Here is a 22,150-nt window from a genome sequence, read left to right as displayed (position 1 = left end):
ACGCACTCTTTGTCGTGTCGTTCAATATTAGCGGCGTCTGCCGGAGGAGAGCCATACTGACTAAGTATCGGGTATAACTGTAGAGTTGCGGTGTCCGCAGCAACTCACAACGTTCCCCCTCGTTTTTGTTTTGATCTGTGCATGGAAGGTTATCTATTTATGGATTTGTTTTAGTTTCATATTCACTCTTCTTCTTGCCCTTCTTTTCCTACTCTATGCTCCCTCACTGCTGTTCTTCATTTCTGCATTTCTTTTTTATGTATATGTATGTAAACTTAAATAGCTGTTCTGCTTCTCGGTAGTATTCTGCTTACTCTTATGTTAACTTATGTTACTTCACTCGGCTTATCGCCAGCCCCCTTCGGCTCCGTTGCTGGCGAGCGTTTTTATAGCTCGCTCGCTCTCCTATTGGGCTCTGCCTTTGCAGCTTGCGTGTTATCTCTCTCCCCCGCTTTCACTCTCTGCCTATGCGCGCATCACCTTTGGCTCCGCTCGCCCTCTTTATTTTTTTGGTGCATTACCCTTGCAGCTCTGAGTATTGAACTCCAACAACACACTAACTCTTCCCTTCCCTATGTACTGCGGATCTTAATTGGGCCTTGTTAACTGTATTTGCCATACGGCACGTTTAGGTAGGATTTGCGCTATTTTCCACCTTTTTCTCCGTTCGTATTTCGCCGGTGCTGAACTTTCCGCTATCGCGGATTATCGACCGTCCCGCTTTGTGGCCGCCGCCTCACCGACGTCGATCCGGCTGCCCGCGAAGGTCTGAATTTTTTCTGCGTCTCTGCTTCCTCGCTCTGTGCTGCGACGGATCAGCTGCTTGGAGCGCCGCTGCTTCGCCAGCCCAAATTGCTAGGCGCCAAATCTAGTGCAGGGAGAAAGAACCGTCTAACGTATTCGGCCCCGAAAGATCTGTGGTATCCCACTTTTTGTTCCTCTTACCCGTCAATCTTGGCCCCAGTGGCCGACCTAGCTTCAGTTATCGTAGTCCCGCGACTTTTGCTTTGCTGCTGCTGGATACCACTCGCGCTTTGACAATATTCTTTTCTTGACTTTGGAACTTTTTCATTAATGATTTTTGCTGAGCCTGTTCGGGGCGATGTTGGTCGCTCGACATCCAAATTCCAAAAGGAAGATGGACACGCTCCCATCCACTATGAGACCGGTCGGATCCGCTGGATGACGTTTGAATGTCATCGCTTTCTCCTCTTTCTCTTCACCTGCCATCAGCGTTAACTCACCCTCAGAGGGAGCCAACCTTTCAGAGCACCGTTTAAGAGCCCCTGACTCCAAAACCCCCTGTAGCAGCGAGACTATGGCTGCCCATACAACGCCGTTGGCGGTCAATTTAGTTTACGCCCTCAGCTACAAGACTCTTACAAAATCCCCCCTGCCAAAGTCAGACTTGGGGATATTGCCTGCCTTGAGGAATCCACAAGGCTTGTAGCTACACTTGCCGGATATCCTTCCCGTGGTACCTTCCGATGAGCTTTCCTTGCAGATCTTCCAGCTCATAAATCGAGTTCCCCACTTTCCGTCTAACTCGCGCCTTAAGAAACATTGGCCCTAGCTTAGCGTTGTAGCCGGCTTGAAAATTGCTTTGTTTAAAATTTCGCCGTAGCACTTCCTGCCCCACCTGGTACGATACTTCCTGTGCCCTCAGGTCATAATGCCGTCGATTTCGCTCCCATTGCTTCCGCATCACTTCACACGCTCTCTTTCTGACGATATCCAATGAATCCTCACGTGTGAAGGTCGCTGCCTTGTCCTCTAACATCCCCAATTTCCTCAGCAAAGAATACGTTGCGCCTGAAGACACCATCTGCTGGCCGAAAACCATATAGTAGGCCGTGGATCCTAACCCTGAGTGAACCGCCGACCTCAACGCACAGCATATTTTGCTAAGACTCTAATCCCAGTCTTTCTGGTCACTGCGAATATACGACCGAATGGCAGCGATGACCGAACGGTTGACTCGCTCCGAAGCATTGGCTTGGGGAGCGTGGACAGCTGTTAGCGTGTGCGTTATTCGATGCCTTCTGAGCAGGCCTTGAAACTTGAAACTTCTCGGATCGAAATTGCGATCCGTTGTCAGATACAATTCCCTCTGGAACTCCGAAAGTATGGAATAACTCCTCCTCTAAATACCTCAGCACAACATCCGCATTTAATTTTTTTACAGCCTTGAGGAAAACAAATTTCGAATAATGGTCCAGGGCAATAAAAATTCCTATATTTCCACTGCGAGACCTAGGATACGGACCTAAGAAATCAATATAGAGACGCTGGAAGAACCTTTGCGACTCGGCCGCTTTTCCCATCGGTGGACGTAACGGAGCGTTTGGAGCTTTTGACATTTTACATTGCTCGCAGGCTGCCACGTAGTCTTTTACGTCATTGACGAGTCCGGGCCAGAAATAATAACGCCGAATCCGCTCGAGTGTCTTGTGGACTCCACCATGGGAAGCCAGCGGATCATCGTGTGCTCTCTTAAGCACTTCTTTGACCATGCCCCTGGGTACCCACAACTTCCAAGCAAACGCGTCGTTAAGGATGTCTCCTTTTACATGCTCGGATCGCCGATAGATCAGAGAATCAACTATTTTATGGTCGGGGAGTTGAGCCATATTGCTCTTAATTCCCTCCATCAGTTCCAAATATTCTCCCGATTTGAAATGAGCTGACTCAATGTCCACCAGCAAGCCATTGCTGAAATCCACTGCAGCCACTTGGTCATATGGGACCCTGGACAAGGCATCCGGAACAACATTCAGCTTCCCTCTTCTGTGTTGGATACTGAACCGGAAACCTTGCAGTTTTAACGCCCATCTCGCTAACCTCGAATTCAAATCACTTTGAGACATGAGCCATTTCAGCGAGGCCTGATCCGTAATTACAGTGAACTCCTGACCCTCTACATAGGCTCTGAATCTTTTTATGCTCACCAGAGCAGCGAGACATTCCTGCTCTGTAACCGTATAGTTTCTTTGGGCTTTGTTAAGCTTCTTCGAAACAAAGGCTATCGGCAGTTCTTCCCCTTCGACCGACTTCTGTACCAGTACTCCGCCTACCCCGCTTTTACTGGCGTCGCAATGTATAACAAAATGGTTTGCTGAAGTCCGGACTTTGCAAGACCGGAGCACTGCAAAGCATGCCCTTTAACCGCTCAAAAGCTTCCTTGCCTTCTGTTGTCATCACGAATTTTTGCTTCGGCTTTAATAGGTCGGTCAACGGGGCGGATACAGACGCAAAGTTGTTTATGAATTTTCGATACCACCCTGCCAATCCCAGAAAGCTTCTCAACGCTTTTAACGACGTCGGCAATGGAAAATCCGAAATAGCCGAGACTTTTTCGTGGTCAGTGCGAATACCACCCTCTCCTATTATATGCCCTAGGTATCTCACAGAGCGCACACAGAATTTACTTTTCTCGATATTTTGCCGAGTAATACCACCTCGCCCAAGTACTCGTTACCCATTACAATATTTAGGACTAAGCAATTACTAAAAATCCAACAGTGGAATATTCCAAGGGTCAGATTTATGACGGTCACAATGGTTATCATGCAGATGGTGTGAGATTTGACCACATGCAGGTCATCCAGAATGTGTTTAATGATAGTGCTGTAAATATCTTAACAGTGTATGTAAACAAATGCATGCAGCTGTCCGTTGTATATTTATTTAGGTCAGTAGTGCATGTCACATATTTATATTTAGCATAGCTCGCAAACGACGGTCAACACTTTTTCCCTTTGCTGTCTCGTCACTGACAAAACCGAAAAAGACCACGAAGACACGGTCTCTCACTGAGCAGAACACTTTTTGTCTCTTCGCTTGTGTTATGTGTTTCGGGTTTTCGGGTGAGCCCGACACACGATCGTGTCTCACAATAACAACTTAGAAAGACACTTTGGTCAAGCGCTCACAGCAAAAGTGTCTTTATATGAGCAGAACCAAAAAAGTGTCTGAGTAAAGTGTTTTTAGTTTTTTTTTCGTGTATATGTTTATTTATTCATGTTTTCCGCATCCTTTGGGCTATTGTATTGTAATATGTATATTTATTTGCAAAATTGGTGTTGGAATACGCCTATTCCCACATTCAAATAATAACATTAAATACTATTAAATAATACTATCGATATATTAAGTATTATTATGTAAAGTTAGTCTGGTCACACTTGAAGTGTCCACTTCCTCTTTCCTTTCTGATCTTGAATCGAATGTACGTGGTACCGGTGTTGCAGTGAAAAAGTAATCAAGAAATACATAAATAATCTTTAAAGAAAAATATAACTTGCTACTGTCATTCGTTTACTAATTGTCATAGCTAGTTATCCAATAGGTTATGGGCCCAGTCCACGCCAATTTAAATAAATTAAATTAGTAACAAATAGTTGTGAAATTAGTTCCGCGTGCGTTCTTGTGTAGTTTTTATACCCGATACTCAAAATGAGTATTGGGGTATATTAGATTTGTGGTAAAAGTGGATGTGTGTAACGTCCAAAAGGAATCGTTTCCGACCCCATAAAGTATATATATTCTTGATCAGCATCAATAGCCGAGTCGATTGAGCCATGTCTGTCTGTCCGTCTGTCCGTCCCCTTCAGCGCCTAGTGCTCAAAGACTATGAGAGCGAGAGCAACGATGTTTTGGATCCAGACTTCTGTGATATGTCACTGCTACAAGAATATTTCAAAACTTTGCCCCGCCCACTTCCGCCCCCACAAAGGGCGAAAATCTGTGGCATCCACAATTTCGACGATACGAGAAAACTAAAAACGCAGAATCGTAGAAGATGACTATATCTTCTAGAGTGCAAAATCTGAACCAGATCGTATAATTATTATAGCCAGAATCAAGAAAACAATTTCATTTTTTCTCGCCCTGTCTCTCTCTAACACACACGTAGCATAGCCGGCTTTGCTTAGAGTAAAACATTAGCACACTAGATCTCAGAGCCTACAAAAGCTAGAGCAACCAAATTTGGTATCCACACTCCTAATATATCGGACCGAGACGAGTTAGTTTCAAAATTTCGCCACACCCCCTTGCGCCCCCGCAAAGGACGAAAATCTGGGGATATTCAAAAATCTCAGAGACTATTAAGGCTAGAGTAACCAAATTCGGTATCCGCACTTCTGTTAGATCTTACTATAAAACGTGTATCTCAAAATTTCGCCCCACCCCCTTCCGCCCACACAAAGGACGAAAATCTGTTGCATCCACAATATTGCACATTCGAGAAAACTAAAAACGCAGAATCATAGATAATGACCATATCTATCAGATTGCTGAATCTGGATCAGATCAGATCATTTTTATAGCCAATAGCAACAAATCAATTTGCAGTGGCTACGCAGCGCCCGACGTCACGCTCAGACTGATTTTCTGTCTCTCTCGCACGCACTCTTTGTCGTGTCGTTCAATATTAGCGGCGTCTGCCGGAGGAGAGCCATACTGACTAAGTATCGGGTATAACTGTAGAGTTGCGGTGTCCGCAGCACCTCACAACGTTCCCCCTCGTTTTTGTTTTGATCTGTGCATGGAAGGTTATCTATTTATGGATTTGTTTTAGTTTCATATTCACTCTTCTTCTTGCCCTTCTTTTCCTACTCTATGCTCCCTCACTGCTGTTCTTCATTTCTGCATTTCTTTTTTATGTATATGTATGTAAACTTAAATAGCTGTTCTGCTTCTCGGTAGTATTCTGCTTACTCTTATGTTAACTTATGTTACTTCACTCGGCTTATCGCCAGCCCCCTTCGGCTCCGTTGCTGGCGAGCGTTTTTATAGCTCGCTCGCTCTCCTATTGGGCTCTGCCTTTGCAGCTTGCGTGTTATCTCTCTCCCCCGCTTTCACTCTCTGCCTATGCGCGCATCACCTTTGGCTCCGCTCGCCCTCTTTATTTTTTTGGTGCATTACCCTTGCAGCTCTGAGTATTGAACTCCAACAACACACTAACTCTTCCCTTCCCTATGTACTGCGGATCTTAATTGGGCCTTGTTAACTGTATTTGCCATACGGCACGTTTAGGTAGGATTTGCGCTATTTTCCACCTTTTTCTCCGTTCTTATTTCGCCGGTGCTGAACTTTCCGCTATCGCGGATTATCGACCGTCCCGCTTTGTGGCCGCCGCCTCACCGACGTCGATCCGGCTGCCCGCGAAGGTCTGAATTTTTTCTGCGTCTCTGCTTCCTCGCTCTGTGCTGCGACGGATCAGCTGCTTGGAGCGCCGCTGCTTCGCCAGCCCAAATTGCTAGGCGCCAAATCTAGTGCAGGGAGAAAGAACCGTCTAACGTATTCGGCCCCGAAAGATCTGTGGTATCCCACTTTTTGTTCCTCTTACCCGTCAATCTTGGCCCCAGTGGCCGACCTAGCTTCAGTTATCGTAGTCCCGCGACTTTTGCTTTGCTGCTGCTGGATACCACTCGCGCTTTGACAATATTCTTTTCTTGACTTTGGAACTTTTTCATTAATGATTTTTGCTGAGCCTGTTCGGGGCGATGTTGGTCGCTCGACATCCAAATTCCAAAAGGAAGATGGACACGCTCCCATCCACTATGAGACCGGTCGGATCCGCTGGATGACGTTCGAATGTCATCGCTTTCTCCTCTTTCTCTTCACCTGCCATCAGCGTTAACTCACCCCCAGAGGGAGCCAACCTTTCAGAGCACCGTTTAAGAGCCCCTGACTCCAAAACCCCCTGTAGCAGCGAGACTATGGCTGCCCATACAACGCCGTTGGCGGTCAATTTAGTTTACGCCCTCAGCTACAAGACTCTTACAAAATCCCCCTGCCAAAGTCAGACTTGGGGATATTGCCTGCCTTGAGGAATCCACAAGGCTTGTAGCTACACTTGCCGGATATCCTTCCCGTGGTACCTTCCGATGAGCTTTCCTTGCAGATCTTCCAGCTCATAAATCGAGTTCCCCACTTTCCGTCTAACTCGCGCCTTAAGAAACATTGGCCCTAGCTTAGCGTTGTAGCCGGCTTGAAAATTGCTTTGTTTAAAATTTCGCCGTAGCACTTCCTGCCCCACCTGGTACGATACTTCCTGTGCCCTCAGGTCATAATGCCGTCGATTTCGCTCCCATTGCTTCCGCATCACTTCACACGCTCTCTTTCTGACGATATCCAATGAATCCTCACGTGTGAAGGTCGCTGCCTTGTCCTCTAACATCCCCAATTTCCTCAGCAAAGAATACGTTGCGCCTGAAGACACCATCTGCTGGCCGAAAACCATATAGTAGGCCGTGGATCCTAACCCTGAGTGAACCGCCGACCTCAACGCACAGCATATTTTGCTAAGACTCTAATCCCAGTCTTTCTGGTCACTGCGAATATACGACCGAATGGCAGCGATGACCGAACGGTTGACTCGCTCCGAAGCATTGGCTTGGGGAGCGTGGACAGCTGTTAGCGTGTGCGTTATTCGATGCCTTCTGAGCAGGCCTTGAAACTTGAAACTTCTCGGATCGAAATTGCGATCCGTTGTCAGATACAATTCCCTCTGGAACTCCGAAAGTATGGAATAACTCCTCCTCTAAATACCTCAGCACAACATCCGCATTTAATTTTTTTACAGCCTTGAGGAAAACAAATTTCGAATAATGGTCCAGGACAATAAAAATTCCTATATTTCCACTGCGAGACCTAGGATACGGACCTAAGAAATCAATATAGAGACGCTGGAAGAACCTTTGCGACTCGGCCGCTTTTCCCATCGGTGGACGTAACGGAGCGTTTGGAGCTTTTGACATTTTACATTGCTCGCAGGCTGCCACGTAGTCTTTTACGTCATTGACGAGTCCGGGCCAGAAATAATAACGCCGAATCCGCTCGAGTGTCTTGTGGACTCCACCATGGGAAGCCAGCGGATCATCGTGTGCTCTCTTAAGCACTTCTTTGACCATCCCCTGGGTACCCACAACTTCCAAGCAAACGCGTCGTTAAGGATGTCTCCTTTTACATGCTCGGATCGCCGATAGATCAGAGAATCAACTATTTTAAGGTCGGGGAGTTGAGCCATATTGCTCTTAATTCCCTCCATCAGTTCCAAATATTCTCCCGATTTGAAATGAGCTGACTCAATGTCCACCAGCAAGCCATTGCTGAAATCCACTGCAGCCACTTGGTCATATGGGACCCTGGACAAGGCATCCGGAACAACATTCAGCTTCCCTCTTCTGTGTTGGATACTGAACCGGAAACCTTGCAGTTTTAAAGCCCATCTCGCTAACCTCGAATTCAAATCACTTTGAGACATGAGCCATTTCAGCGAGGCGTGATCCGTAATTACAGTGAACTCCTGACCCTCTACATAGGCTCTGAATCTTTTTATGCTCACCAGAGCAGCGAGACATTCCTGCTCTGTAACCGTATAGTTTCTTTGGGCTTTGTTAAGCTTCTTCGAAACAAAGGCTATCGGCAGTTCTTCCCTTCGACCGACTTCTGTACCAGTACTCCGCCTACCCTGCTTTTACTGGCGTCGCAATGTATAACAAAATGGTTTGCTGAAGTCCGGACTTTGCAAGACCGGAGCACTGCAAAGCATGCCCTTTAACCGCTCAAAAGCTTCCTTGCCTTCTGTTGTCATCACGAATTTTTGCTTCGGCTTTAATAGGTCGGTCAACGGGGCGGATACAGACGCAAAGTTGTTTATGAATTTTCGATACCACCCTGCCAATCCCAGAAAGCTTCTCAACGCTTTCAACGACGTCGGCAATGGAAAATCCGAAATAGCCGAGACTTTTTCGTGGTCAGTGCGAATACCACCCTCTCCTATTATATGCCCTAGGTATCTCACAGAGCGCACACAGAATTTACTTTTCTCGATATTTAAGGTCAAGCCAGCTTCCCGAATCCGCGAGGCCACGGTGTCCAAAACGAGTAAATGTCTCTCAAACGTATCTGACCAGCAATAAGTCGTCCAAATAAACGAAGACTTCGTTTCTAAGCGACGCAGGAATGACTTTATCCATTAAGCGTGTCATGGTTTGAGAGGCATTACAGAGACCAAACGACATGACTTTATAATGATACAAGGGCCTCCCTGGAACCGTGAATGCAGTTTTACACCTAGATGCCGGATCCAAGGGGATCTGCCAATATGCATACTTCAGGTCGAGACTACTTATGAACACTGCCTTCGGTAAACGGCTGAGAATGCCATCTATTTGGGGAAGGGGGTACGCATCTTTTTCCGTAACCTCATTCACTTTTCTGCTGTCCAAACAAACTCTGACTTTTCCCGGTTTCCGGACAAGTACTACTGGCGAGGACCAAGGACTCTCAGATTCTTCAATCACTCTTAGTTGAAGCATCCTGTCAATCTCAGTGTACAATAACTTCTCAATTGCCGGGGAAACTGGAAAATGACGCTGCTTAACGGGCTTCGCGTTTCCAGTGTCTATTGAGTGTGACAACACCGAAGTTTTCCCGAGACCCGATGTCGCAAATGATGGAAAACGTTGGACCATTCCATGCAATTTCAATTCCTGAATGTCTGTCAGAACATGCTGCTCTGTGGCGGCTGCTATTTCTGCCACCTCTAAGGGTGGGGGCAAAAGATCAAACGACATCCAAAAATCAATTCCTAAATAAACATCCTGACTTAACGAAGGGATTATGTATATATCTAATTCTTTACTTATACCTTTATACTCTATACTAGTCCTAAATTTAACAACTATTTTCTGATGACTTCCATCAGCGGTGCATGCCTTGGACAGCACCTTTTTAAACGGCTTCCTGCTGATAATATATTCTTTGGCCAGTTTCCCTCCGATGCAAGTCAGAGCAGCTCCTGTATCGAGCAAACCCACTCGCTTATTATCCAGAAGACCAACTTCAGCATAAGGGCGTTTGTCCCCTTTGTTTCTTCTAATGCTATTTATGTACTTTACTGACTCCCAGAATTTTTTTAACCGCCGACTGCTGCGAGAACTTGTTTTTGCTTTGTCGCCAAAGCTCGGAAACCCAATCTTCCTAATATTTTCCAGCTTAGTATGCCAAAAATACTCTGGCTGACCAGCCGAAAGGGAGTGTGTCATTTCCCGCTCCCCACCACTGCTATATATCCTCACTTCTTTGTCGCCGCTTGCCGGTTGGGAACACTGGTCAGTGGACGAGATGCTGCAGTGCTCCTTTGCGCGTTTTTTTGGCATCGCGCACATGAAGGTTTATAGGCATTTGGAATACCGCATCCATAGCAAAAAATTTTCCTTTTTTCCGCGCAGTCTTGATACCTATGCCCCTCCTTCCTGCAATTCCAGCATACGAGAGCAAAAGCGCCTATCTCATCCTCTACCTCTGCTTCAGAAAATTCTACGGCATCATCGATGTTCGCTTCCTCCCAGAGCTCTGATATCTGCTTCTTAAAGACCGATGGTTTCTGATAACCATGATTCTTACGGACTTCTTCTAAAAAGCATTCCCTTTTCCTGCATAAATCCCTCAAGGTTTCCATCGAATCTACCCGTATGTTAAGAATTTCATGCTGAATTTCCGGACGTAAATTACGCCTCACAATTTCAATCAGCGTCTTCTCACTAAGAGGCTGGTCGAGTCTATCAGTTAGCTTTAGGATGGCATCGTAGAAACTTTCGAACGTTTCTTTTTCCCTCTGTTTTCTATCCCTTATCATTTGGCGGATATCCACATCCGTTCTGGAGTCTCGGAATTGCTTCCTCAACGCAGCACAAAGCTCCTGCCAACGAACTACTCCTACCGACTTGTGATATCGCCAAAAGAAATCAGATGCCTTGCCATCAAATAGCGAATTCGCATTACCACACAGAAGTGAGAAATTTCCCTCTAACGTCTGATGAGTAAGGGCCTCAACTCTATAGATAAAGCTATCGATTCCTATTGTATCGGTGGTTCCTGAAAACCTTAATTTCCAGTTCGACATTATGTGGCCTACTTTGTCTGGTCTTTGGGCTAATTCTGAACCTACCGATCGGGCGCTGGTAGCACGCCGAGGTAACCCCGGATCTGGTTGCTGCCCATTGATTCCTAGTAGCTGCTCCAAAGAAGTATTCCTGCTAGTATTTGGATTTGGCGTTTGTCTTTGCTGCTCCATATTATTTATGTGAGCTTCTACATTGGTTTGAATGAGATTCGCCATTTGTTCTGTCAACTGAGTTAGCAGCTCGTTCTGCATAGCCTTGACAGCGGCTGCAATTTCGGCAGACGTCTGGCTCATCTCGACGATGGACGGGTTCTCGCTCGCACTTAGCTCTTCACTTCTCGTTTCTCTGATAAGCTATCTGCTCTTGGGATTGGTACGAGTCTAGATTGCTGCCTCGTTAACACAGATGTGCTAGCTGGATTTGTAAGGTTTTGGGCTATGCAAACCGAATCACAAGTTGGGCAAGTTGTTTTAACAGTGAAATGCGTTTTTATACATGTCTTATGAAACGGATGCCCGTACTTCGTTTTATAATTTTCCCCAGTTCCCAACTCGGACTTGCATAAGCTGCATTCTATGCTTCGAGGAGGCACCCCTTTTCGTGGCGATCTATCCAGACCCATAGAACTATTTAATTTCTTCCCAGAATTAATTACATCATATTGCGGAATAACCCCCCAATAAATGTATCAAATCTATTTATGTAGCCTGTATAATGAATGTACATATGTATGTGAGTATATATAAAAAAAACGAGGGGGAACGTTGTGAGTTGCTGCGGACACCGCAACTCTACAGTTATACCCGATACTAATTCAGTATGGCTTTCCTCCGGCAGACGCTGCTAATATTAAACGACACGACAAAGAGTGCGTGCGAGAGAGACAGAAAATCAGTCTGAGCGTGACGTCGGGCGCTGCGTAGCCAGTGCAAATTGATTTGTTCCTTTTGGCTATAAAAATTATCTGATCTGGTCCAGATTCAGCAATCTGATAGATATGGTCGTTATCTATGATTCTGCGTTTTTAGTTTTCTCGAATGTGCAATATTGTGGATGCAACAGATTTTCGTCCTTTGTGGGGGCGGAAGGGGGTGGGGCGAAATTCTGAGATAAACGTTTTATAGTGAGATCTAACAGAAGTGCGGATACCAAATTTGGTTACTCTAGCCTTAATAGTCTCTGAGATTTGTGGATGCCCCAGATTTTCGTCCTTTGCGGGGGCGGAAGGGGGTGTGGCGAAATTTGGACACGAGACGGTCAAGGTCCGATATCACAGGAGTGTGGATACCAAATTTGGTTGCTCTGGCTCTTATAGGTTCTGAGATCCTTGAACTCATATTTTGCAATTGGCAAAGCCGACCATGAAACCTGTGTGTTAGAGAGAGACAGAGCGAGAAAGAATGAAATTGTTTTCTTGATTCTGGCTATAATAATTATACGATCTGGTTCAGATTTTACACTCTAGAACATATAGTCATCCTCTACGATTTTGCGTTTTTGGTTTTATCGTATCTTTAAAAATGTGGATGCCACAGATTTTCGTCCTTTGTGGGGGCGGAAGTGGGCGGGGCGAAGTTTTGAAATACTTTTCTAGCAGTGACATATCACAGAAGTCTGGATCCAAAACATCGTTGCTCTAGATCTTATAGTCTTTGAGCACTAGGCGCTGAAGGGGACGGACGGACGGACGGACGGACGGACGGACAGACGGACAGACAGGTCTCTATCGACTCGGCTATTGATGCTGATCAAGAATATATATACTTTATGGGGTCGGAAACGATTCCTTCTGGACGTTACACACATCCACTTTTACCACAAATCTAATATACCCCAATACTCATTTTGAGTATCGGGTATAAATATAACAAAAATAAGATATAAAAAAAATTATAAAAAAAAAATATAGAAGAAAATATAAAAATGTTTCTATAAAACAAATATATAAAGAAATTTAATTCTTTGAAATTATACCATCAAAAGAAAAGAATGATCTCCCGACTCCCAATAGCTCGCTGCAGAAGCTGCACACCAATTGTCCGCTTTTTTTCGTAACGTCTAATAGCAAATTTATGAAACTGACCAACACAAATGAATCGTGGACAGGAGGCATTTCATGACAAAAAAACTCTCCTTGTTTCCTACTCGACTCAATTTCTCGATCACAAACAAATAGAAGAACTGCCATGTTTCCGTTCCAGTCCATCTGCCGTGGTCAGAGATTCATCCCTAAGGTTGAATCAACTTGATTTCCAATCGTCAGAATGGCTTTTCAACAAAAACATCAAAACAAATAAAAGATAAAGTTAAGTGAAAACTATCGCTAGGTAAATGTGGTCAGAAGGCAACTGCTCGCAGCCGACCCATTCTGAATTCCTATGCATTCTATCCCAGTCGTCCCTTCACTTGTTGAAAAAATAGAAATCCCGCTCGAACCCACATCTCACTGGACAGGTTATCGCCTCTGAGGCTAATTTTCCTGCATTCCAAGTTTTTGTCATGGTTCCATGCTCGCAGAAAACTTTGTAGTGAAACAGATATTTGCCATCAAAGCTATACGCTAACCAGCGTAAACTTTACGGACAGCTACCCTACGCTATTCACTCAGACAATACAAGGTTGTAAATAAGACAGATGGGAAAGAAGACAAATGTGGTCAATGTAATGTGTGAGTCCTCCTGGTATTAATTAATCGGAGTCAATCCAATGTACAACACAAGGTGGCAACACAAGATCTTCTTAATTATTACTGTAATGGGTAACGAGTACTTGGGCGAGATGGTATTACTCGGCTATGACCGGCACGTATTGTTTCCGGCTGCTGGCTCGTCAGCAAGGGGGTGGAGGTGGTTTATTGTCATAGTCGGAGGCCCTTTACTTTCTTTATTTTAAATTTAACGTGCAAGAAAAAAACAAGCCATACACCTCACCGGACAGAGTTCACTACAAATGACCACATAACACGGACGATTACCTAAAAGACAGACGGACGATCCTCAGCTGTTTCGAGGACCCCTTGCCCACCCTTCCTTGGTCATGCCATTCCATACATCTATCTGTCGGCCATGACCCCTTGGTGTGCCGACACGCGCTACAGGGGCTTGGAAGGGGAGATCATAAGAAGGGTTTAGTTAAACATTATAATGATATTTATTGGAACTAAATTATACATAAAAATACGGGGTATATGTTCCCTCCCATAGGCTACCTGGGCCTGGTTCCCTTGAACTAGGATCAGGTAAACTTATAAACTAGTATTTGAATAAATGTGCAATGGTAAAGATTAAAATTTAAAGATAGAATATAAATGTTGATTCTTACGGGCTACGAAACGGTGAGGCAATTTGGTCGGAACACCCATAGACAATTTCTTCCATGCCCAAATGATTGTAATCAAATACCTAGTAAATAAACTCACTTTTACTGCGGATCCACCGTCGAAAGCGCTTTCTGATGGTTGCTGCAAAACTGTGGTTAATATGATATTTTAGCTTCGGGTGTATTATTATTGCATTTCGGTTATAAACATATTGGTTCTTGTTATTTTTATACCCGATACTCAAAATGAGTATTGGGGTATATTAGATTTGTGGTAAAAGTGGATGTGTGTAACGTCCAGAAGGAATCGTTTCCGACCCCATAAAGTATATATATTCTTGATCAGCATCAATAGCCGAGTCGATTGGGCCCTGTCTGTCTGTCCGTCTGTTCGTCTGTCCGTCTGTCCGTCCGTCCGTCTGTCCGTCCCCTTCAGCGCCTAGTGCTCAAAGACTATAAGAGCTAGAGCAACAATTTTTTGGATCCGGACTTCTGTGATATGTCACTGCTACAAAAATATTTCAAAACTTCGCCCCGCCCACTTCCGCCCCCACAAAGGACGAAAATCTGTGGCATCCACAATTTTAAAGATATGAGAAAACCAAAAACGTAGAATTGTAGAGAATGACCATATCTTTAAGACTGCGGAATCTGAATTGGATCGTATTATTATTATAGCCAGCATCAAGAAAACAATTTCATTTTTTCTTGCCCTGTCTCTCTCTAACACACACGTAGCATAGGCGGCTTTGCTTAGAGTAAAACATTTGGAATCCACACTCCTAATATATCGGACCGAGACGAGTTTGTTTCAAAATTTCGCCACACCCCCTTCCGCCCCCGCAAAGGACGAAAATCTGGGGATATTCAAAAAACTCAGAGACTATTAAGGCTAGAGTAACCAAATTCGGTATCCGCACTTCTGTTAGATCTTACTATAAAACGTGTATCTCAAAATTTCGCCCCACCCCCTTCCGCCCACACAAAGGACGAAAATCTGTTGCATCCACAATATTGCACATTCGAGAAAACTAAAAACGCAGAATCATAGATAATGACCATATCTATCACATTGCTGAATCTGGATCAGATCAGATCATTTTTATAGCCAATAGGAACAAATCAATTTGCAGTGGCTACGCAGCGCCCGACGTCACGCTCAGACTGATTTTCTGTCTCTCTCGCACGCACTCTTTGTCGTGTCGTTGAATATTAGCGGCGTCTGCCGGAGAAGAGCCATACTGAATTAGTATCGGGTATAACTGTAGAGTTGCGGTGTCCGCAGCAACTCACAACGTTCCCCCTCGTTTTTATACCCGATACTCAAAATGAGTATTGGGGTATATTAGATTTGTGGTAAAAGTGGATGTGTGTAACGTCCAGAAGGAATCGTTTCCGACCCCATAAAGTATATATATTCTTGATCAGCATCAATAGCCGAGTCGATTGAGCCCTGTCTGTCTGTCCGTCTGTCCGTCCGTCCGTCCCCTTCAGCGCCTAGTGCTCAAAGACTATAAGAGCTAGAGCAACGATGTTTTGGATCCAGACATCTGTGATATGTCACTGCTACAAAAATATTTCAAAACTTTGCCCCGCCCACTTCCGCCCCCACAAAGGACGAAAATCTGTGGCATCCACATTTTTAAAGATACGATAAAACCAAAAACGCAGAATCGTAGAGGATGACTATATGTTCTAGAGTGTGAAATCTCAACCAGATCGTTTAATTATTATAGCCAGAATCAAGAAAACAATTTCATTCTTTCTCGCTCTGTCTCTCTCTAACACACAGGTTTCATGGTCGGCTTTGCCAATTGCAAAATATGAGTTCAAGGATCTCAGAACCTATAAGAGCCAGAGCAACCAAATTTGGTATCCACACTCCTGTGATATCGGACCTTGACCGTTTCGTGTCCAAATTTCGCCACACCCCCTTCCGCCCCGAAAAGGACGAAAATCTGGGGTATCCACAAATCTCAGAGACTATTAAGGCTAGAGTAACCAAATTTGGTATCCGCACTTCTGTTAGATCTCACTATAAAACGTATATCTCAGAATTTCGCCCCACCCCCTTCCGCCCCACAAAGGACGAAAATCTGTTGCATCCACAATATTGCACATTCGAGAAAACTAAAAACGCAGAATCATAGATAATGACTATATCTATCAGATCGCTGAATCTGGATCAGATCGGATCATTTTTGTAGCCAAAAGCAAGAAATCAATTTGCAGTGGCCAGGCAGCGCCCGACGTCACGCTCAGACTGATTTTCTGTCTCTCTCGAACGCACTCTTTGTCGTGTGGTTCAATATTAGCGGCGTCTGCCGCAGGAGAGCCATACTGACTTAGTATCGGGTATAACTGTAGAGCTGCGGTGTCCGCAGCAACTCACAACGTTCCACCTCGTTTTTATACCCGATACTCAAAATGAGTATTGGGGAATATTAGATTTGTGGTAAAAGTGGATGTGTGTAACGTCCAGAAGGAATCGTTTCCGACCCCATAAAGTATATATATTCTTGATCAGCATCAATAGCCGAGTCGATTGAGCCCTGTCTGTCTGTCCGTCCGTCCGTCCGTCCGTCCGTCCCCTTCAGCGCCTAGTGCTCAAAGACTATAAGAGCTAGAGCAACGATGTTGTGGATCCAGACATCTGTGATATGTCACTGCTACAAAAATATTTCAAAACTTTGCCCCGCCTTCTTCCGCCCCCACAAAGGACGAAAATCTGTGGCATCCACAATTTCGACGATACGAGAAAACTAAAATCGCAGAATCGTAGAGGATGACTATATGTTCTAGAGTGTAAAATCTGAACCAGATCGTATAATTATTATAGCCAGAATCAAGAAAACAATTTCATTCTTTTTCGCTCTGTCTCTCTCTAACACACAGGTTTCATGGTCGGCTTTGCCAATTGCAAAATATGAGTTCAAGGATCTCAGAACCTATAAGATCCAGAGCAACCAAATTTGGTATCCACACTCCTGTGATATCGGACCTTGACCTTTTCGTGTCCAAATTTCGCCACACCCCCTTCCGCCCCCGCAAAGGACGAAAATCTGGGGCATCCCCAAATCTCAGAGACTATTAAGGCTAGAGTAACCAAATTTGGTATCCGCACTTCTGTTAGATCTCACTATAAAACGTATATCTCAGAATTTCGCTCCACCCCCTTCCGCCCCCACAAAGGACGAAAATCTGTTGCATCCACAATATTGCACATTCGAGAAAACTAAAAACGCAGAATCATAGATAATGACTATATCTATCAGACTGCTGAATCTGGATCAGATCGGATCATTTTTGTAGCCAAAAGCAAGAAATCAATTTGCAGTGGCCACGCAGCGCCCGACGTCACGCTCAGACTGATTTTCCGTCTCTCTCGCACGCACTCTTTGTCGTGTCGTTCAATATTAGCGGCGTCTGCCGGAAAGAGCCATACTGACTTAGTATCGGGTATAACTGTAGAGTTGCGGTGTCCGCAGCAACTCACAACGTTCCACCTCGTTTTTGTTTTGATCTGTGCATGGAAGGTTATCTATTTATGGATTTGATTTAGTTTCATATTCACTCTTCCTCTTGCCCTTCTTTTCCTACTCTATGCTCCCTCACTGCTGTTCTTCATTTCTGCATTTCTTTTTATACCCGATACTCAAAATGAGTATTGGGGTATATTAGATTTGTGGTAAAAGTGGATGTGTGTAACGTCCAGAAGGAATCGTTTCCGACCCCATAAAGTATATATATTCTTGATCAGCATCAATAGCCGAGTCGATTGAGCCCTGTCTGTCTGTCCGTCTGTCCGTCCGTCCGTCCGTCTGTCCGTCCGTCCGTCCGTCTTTCCGTCCGTCCGTCCGTCCGTCCGTCCCCTTCAGCGCCTAGTGCTCAAAGACTATAAGAGCTAGAGCAACGAAGTTTTGTATCCAGACTTCTGTGATATGTCACTGCTACAAAAATATTTCAAAACTTCGCCCCGCCAACTTCCGCCCCCACAAAGGACGAAAATCTGTGGCATCCACATTTTTAAAGATACGATAAAACCAAAAACGCAGAATCGTAGAAGATGACTATATGTTCTAGAGTGTAAAATCTGAACCAGATCGTATAATTATTATAGCCAGAATCAAGAAAACAATTTCATTCTTTCTCGCTCTGTCTCTGTCTAACACACAGGTTTCATGGTCGGCTTTGCCAATTGCAAAATATGAGTTCAAGGATCTCAGAACCTATAAGAGCCAGAGCAACCAAATTTGGTATCCACACTCCTGTGATATCGGACCTTGACCGTTTCGTGTCCAAATTTCGCCACACCCCCTTCCGCCCCCGCAAAGGACGAAAATCTGGGGCATCCACAAATCTCATAGACTATTAAGGCTAGAGTAACCAAATTTGGTATCCGCACTTCTGTTAGATCTCACTATAAAACGTATATCTCAGAATTTCGCCCCACCCCCTTCCGCCCCACAAAAGACGAAAATCTGTTGCATCCACAATATTGCACATTCGAGAAAACTAAAAACGCAGAATCATAGATAATGACCATATCTATCAGATTGCTGAATGTGGATTAGATCGGATCATTTTTGTAGCCAAAAGCAAGAAATCAATTTTCAGTGGCTACGCAGCGCCCGACGTCACGCTCAGACTGATTTTCTGTCTCTCTCGCACGCACTCTTTGTCGTGTGGTTCAATATTAGCGGCGTCTGCCGCAGGAGAGCCATACTGACTTAGTATCGGGTATAACTGTAGAGTTGCGGTGTCCGCAGCAACTCACAACGTTCCACCTCGTTTATGTATATGTATGTAAACTTAAATAGCTGTTCTGCTTCTCGGTACTATTCTGCTTACTCTTATGTTAACTTATGTTACTTCACTCGGCTTATCGCCAGCCCCCTTCGGCTCCGTTGCTGGCGAGCGTTTTTATAGCTCGCTCGCTCTCCTATTGGGCTCTGCCTTTGCTGCTTGCGTGTTCTCTCTCTCCCCCGCTTTCACTCTCCGCCTATGCGCGCATCACCTTTGGCTCCGCTCGCCCTCTTTATTTTTTTGGGGCATTACCCTTGCAGCTCTGAGTATTGAACTCAAACAACACACTAACTCTTTCCTTCCCTATGTACTGCGGATCTTAATTGGGCCTTGTTAACTGTATTTGCCATACGGCACGTTTAGGTAGGATTTGCGCTATTTTCCTCCTTTTTCTCCGTTCGTATTTCGCCGGTGCTGAACTTTCCGCTATCGCGGATTATCGACCGTCCCGCTTTGTGGCCGCCGCCTCACCGACGTCGATCCGGCTGCCCGCGAAGGTCGAGCCTCTCTGAATTTTTTCTGCGTCTCTGCTCCCTCGCTCTGTGCTGCGACGGATCAGCTGCTTGGAGCGCCGCTGCTTCGCCAGCCCAAATTGCTAGGCGCCAAATCTAGTGCAGGGAGAAAGAACCGTCTAACGTATTCGGCCCCGAAAGATCTGTGGTATCCCACTTTTTGTTCCTCTTACCCGTCAATCTTGGCCCCAGTGGCCGACCTAGCTTCAGTTATCGTAGTCCCGCGACTTTTGCTTTGCTGCTGCTGGATACCACTCGCGCTTTGACAATATTCTTTTCTTGACTTTGGAACTTTTTCGTTAATGATTTTTGCTGAGCCTGTTCGGGGCGATGTTGGTCGCTCGACATCCAAATTCCAAAAGGAAGATGGACACGCTCCCATCCACTATGAGACCGGTCGGATCCGCTGGATGACGTTCGAATGTCATCGCTTTCTCCTCTTTCTCTTCACCTGCCATCAGCGTTAACTCACCCCCAGAGGGAGCCAACCTTTCAGAGCACCGTTTAAGAGCCCCTGTCAAAAACCCGCTGTAGCAGCGAGACTATGGCTGCCCATACAACGCCGTTGGCGGTCAATTTAGTTTACGCCCTCAGCTACAAGCCTCTTACAATATATATAACACATTTCCCTAGCAATATTATACTCAGAACTAATTAAACATACCTAATATCCTAAGTAAACAATTATACTCATAGAACTTGTATATAAACCTCGCATTTTACCAAATAAAATCAGTACGAAAGAAAACTCTGACGTATTCACATCTCCGAAGCCGAATTTGTTCAAGTACCGATTGCGGCGACCATTTGTTACTGTGTTATGGGCGGTTTTGGAGAGAGCCGATAGGTATCAGGGCTGGATAAGAAAGAGACAGCGGCATCTATAGTGGATCCTGGGAAGCAGTGGCAGAGTTGCGTGGGAGAAAAGGAAACGGGGCGAGGAGGAAGAAAAGGAGAGAAGTTTCCGGTGGAGAATAGTGGAGGCCGCACGTGCCCTGGAAGAAAAAAAGGAAAAAAAAATTGGTGATCGTGGAGATAATGATCCCACCAAGACATCAGCGGCAGGCATCAACATCAGCAGAAGCGGCGGACATCGGCAGCAGCATCCCGGTACTGGCCAGGCCGGAAAACTGGTGCGAGAACCGTCAGCGGAGCACCGGCACCAAGGAACCGTCAGCGGAGCACCGACTGGAGACACGTTTCTGGCCCCACACACAACGGACGGACGGACGGACAGACGGACAGACAGACAGGGCTCAATCGACTCGGCTATTGATGCTGATCAAGAATATATATCTTTTATGGGGTCGGAAACGATTCCTTCTGGACGTTACACACATCCACTTTTACCACAAATCTAATATACCCCAATACTCATTTTGAGTATCGGGTATAAAAACACGCGGGAATACTTACTTGGGGGAATATCGAGTGGTTCGCATAAACGCCCCTACAAGTGGCTGGCAGCGCCGCCCGAGCAAAGTCGCCAGAGGGCGCAAGGGCGGCCGTGATCCCAGGTGCAATAAAGAGCGCGCGCGGAATAGGGCCGTTTGAATTGGGAAGGCACACTCCGTCGCAAGGTCGCGGAAAACGGGAGTATTCCGCTACGGGTAGAAGGAGGGGGGTGTAAGGAACCGCGGTTCCCACAGGCCGAATTCGACCACAGCACAGCCGGATAAGGCTGTGGAACGGTCGGATAAAGGCTGATGACTAGCCGGATAAGGCGAAGGTCAGTCCGCATACCCACGGATATCCGGATGCGGCGAAGAGGCCAAGGGCCCCGAGAGGAGAAGTGTCCCGCTCTGAGAGAGAGAGACACGCGAGAGGCAGAGGAGACGGCGGGATCGGGCCGGCAGTGATCCGACGCATGACCAAATAAGGGAATGGGATCACGCCACCGGCCAGGCCCCGTTACGAAGGCCGTGGAAACCAGGAGACGGCGATGGAAAATTACCGACGCCGAGCCGGGTCCCGTTAAGGCGGGGTTATAAAAGGAGGCTGCAGCGACGAAACGAGATCTTTTTCGTGGATGAGTGATCGCGCGCGCACAATTAAACCCCGCCGAAACGTAAGAGTGATACCCGGTACGGTTCGAAGAAGTGCAGTGAAGTGAATACAGCACCAGGAAGACAGGCCCCGCCTGCCCCCATAGTGAGCCTAAGCTAAGAGGTGATCCACATTTACCGGCGGAAGCTTAGGGGGAAGTGCGAGACGTGGAGTGCGGATTTGAGTGGCGGGCCAAAGCAATAGCGGAGGTCAAATTGCCCCAATCGTTTGATAAAATCACTATGGACTCAAGCGCAGGAAGTCCACTTCACAATTCATGAGGAATACGAGGACCCAGTGGAAGGAGGATATGACATGGAATCCTACCTAACACTGGAAAGTAAGGTCCAAAGAGCATTGACAAAATCAGCCACACCAAACACGGATAACGTGCATCTTCCACGCATCAGCATCCCAAAGTTTGATGGGGATCTATTAAAATGGACCCAGTTCTTCGATCTGTTCTCATGCATGGTGCATGAGACCAACATGCCTACGGTGAAAAAGATGTGGTATCCTAAAACCACCGTTACCGGCGAGGCAGACAGA

The 22,150-nt window shown here is 45.8% G+C and overlaps 2 long non-coding RNA genes across 2 annotated transcripts; one reads left to right on the top strand and one right to left on the bottom strand.

The window, feature by feature from the left end:
- The first annotated feature begins 5,531 nt into the window (after positions 1-5,531).
- LOC117190932 lies at positions 5,532-20,239 on the top strand. The gene is made up of 2 exons (XR_004473888.1): positions 5,532-6,173; positions 19,541-20,239. It is a non-coding gene; the product is annotated as an uncharacterized LOC117190932 (long non-coding RNA).
- On the bottom strand, positions 19,279-19,847 carry LOC117190931. The gene is made up of 2 exons (XR_004473887.1): positions 19,729-19,847; positions 19,279-19,651 (listed from the first exon to the last, which is right to left on the bottom strand). It is a non-coding gene; the product is annotated as an uncharacterized LOC117190931 (long non-coding RNA).
- Positions 20,240-22,150: the final 1,911 nt, after the last annotated feature.

The sequence above is a fragment of the Drosophila miranda genome, assembly GCF_003369915.1.
Source record: "Drosophila miranda strain MSH22 chromosome Y unlocalized genomic scaffold, D.miranda_PacBio2.1 Contig_Y1_pilon, whole genome shotgun sequence".
Taxonomy (NCBI): domain Eukaryota; kingdom Metazoa; phylum Arthropoda; class Insecta; order Diptera; family Drosophilidae; genus Drosophila; species Drosophila miranda.
This window is presented reverse-complemented; position numbering and strand designations above follow the sequence as displayed.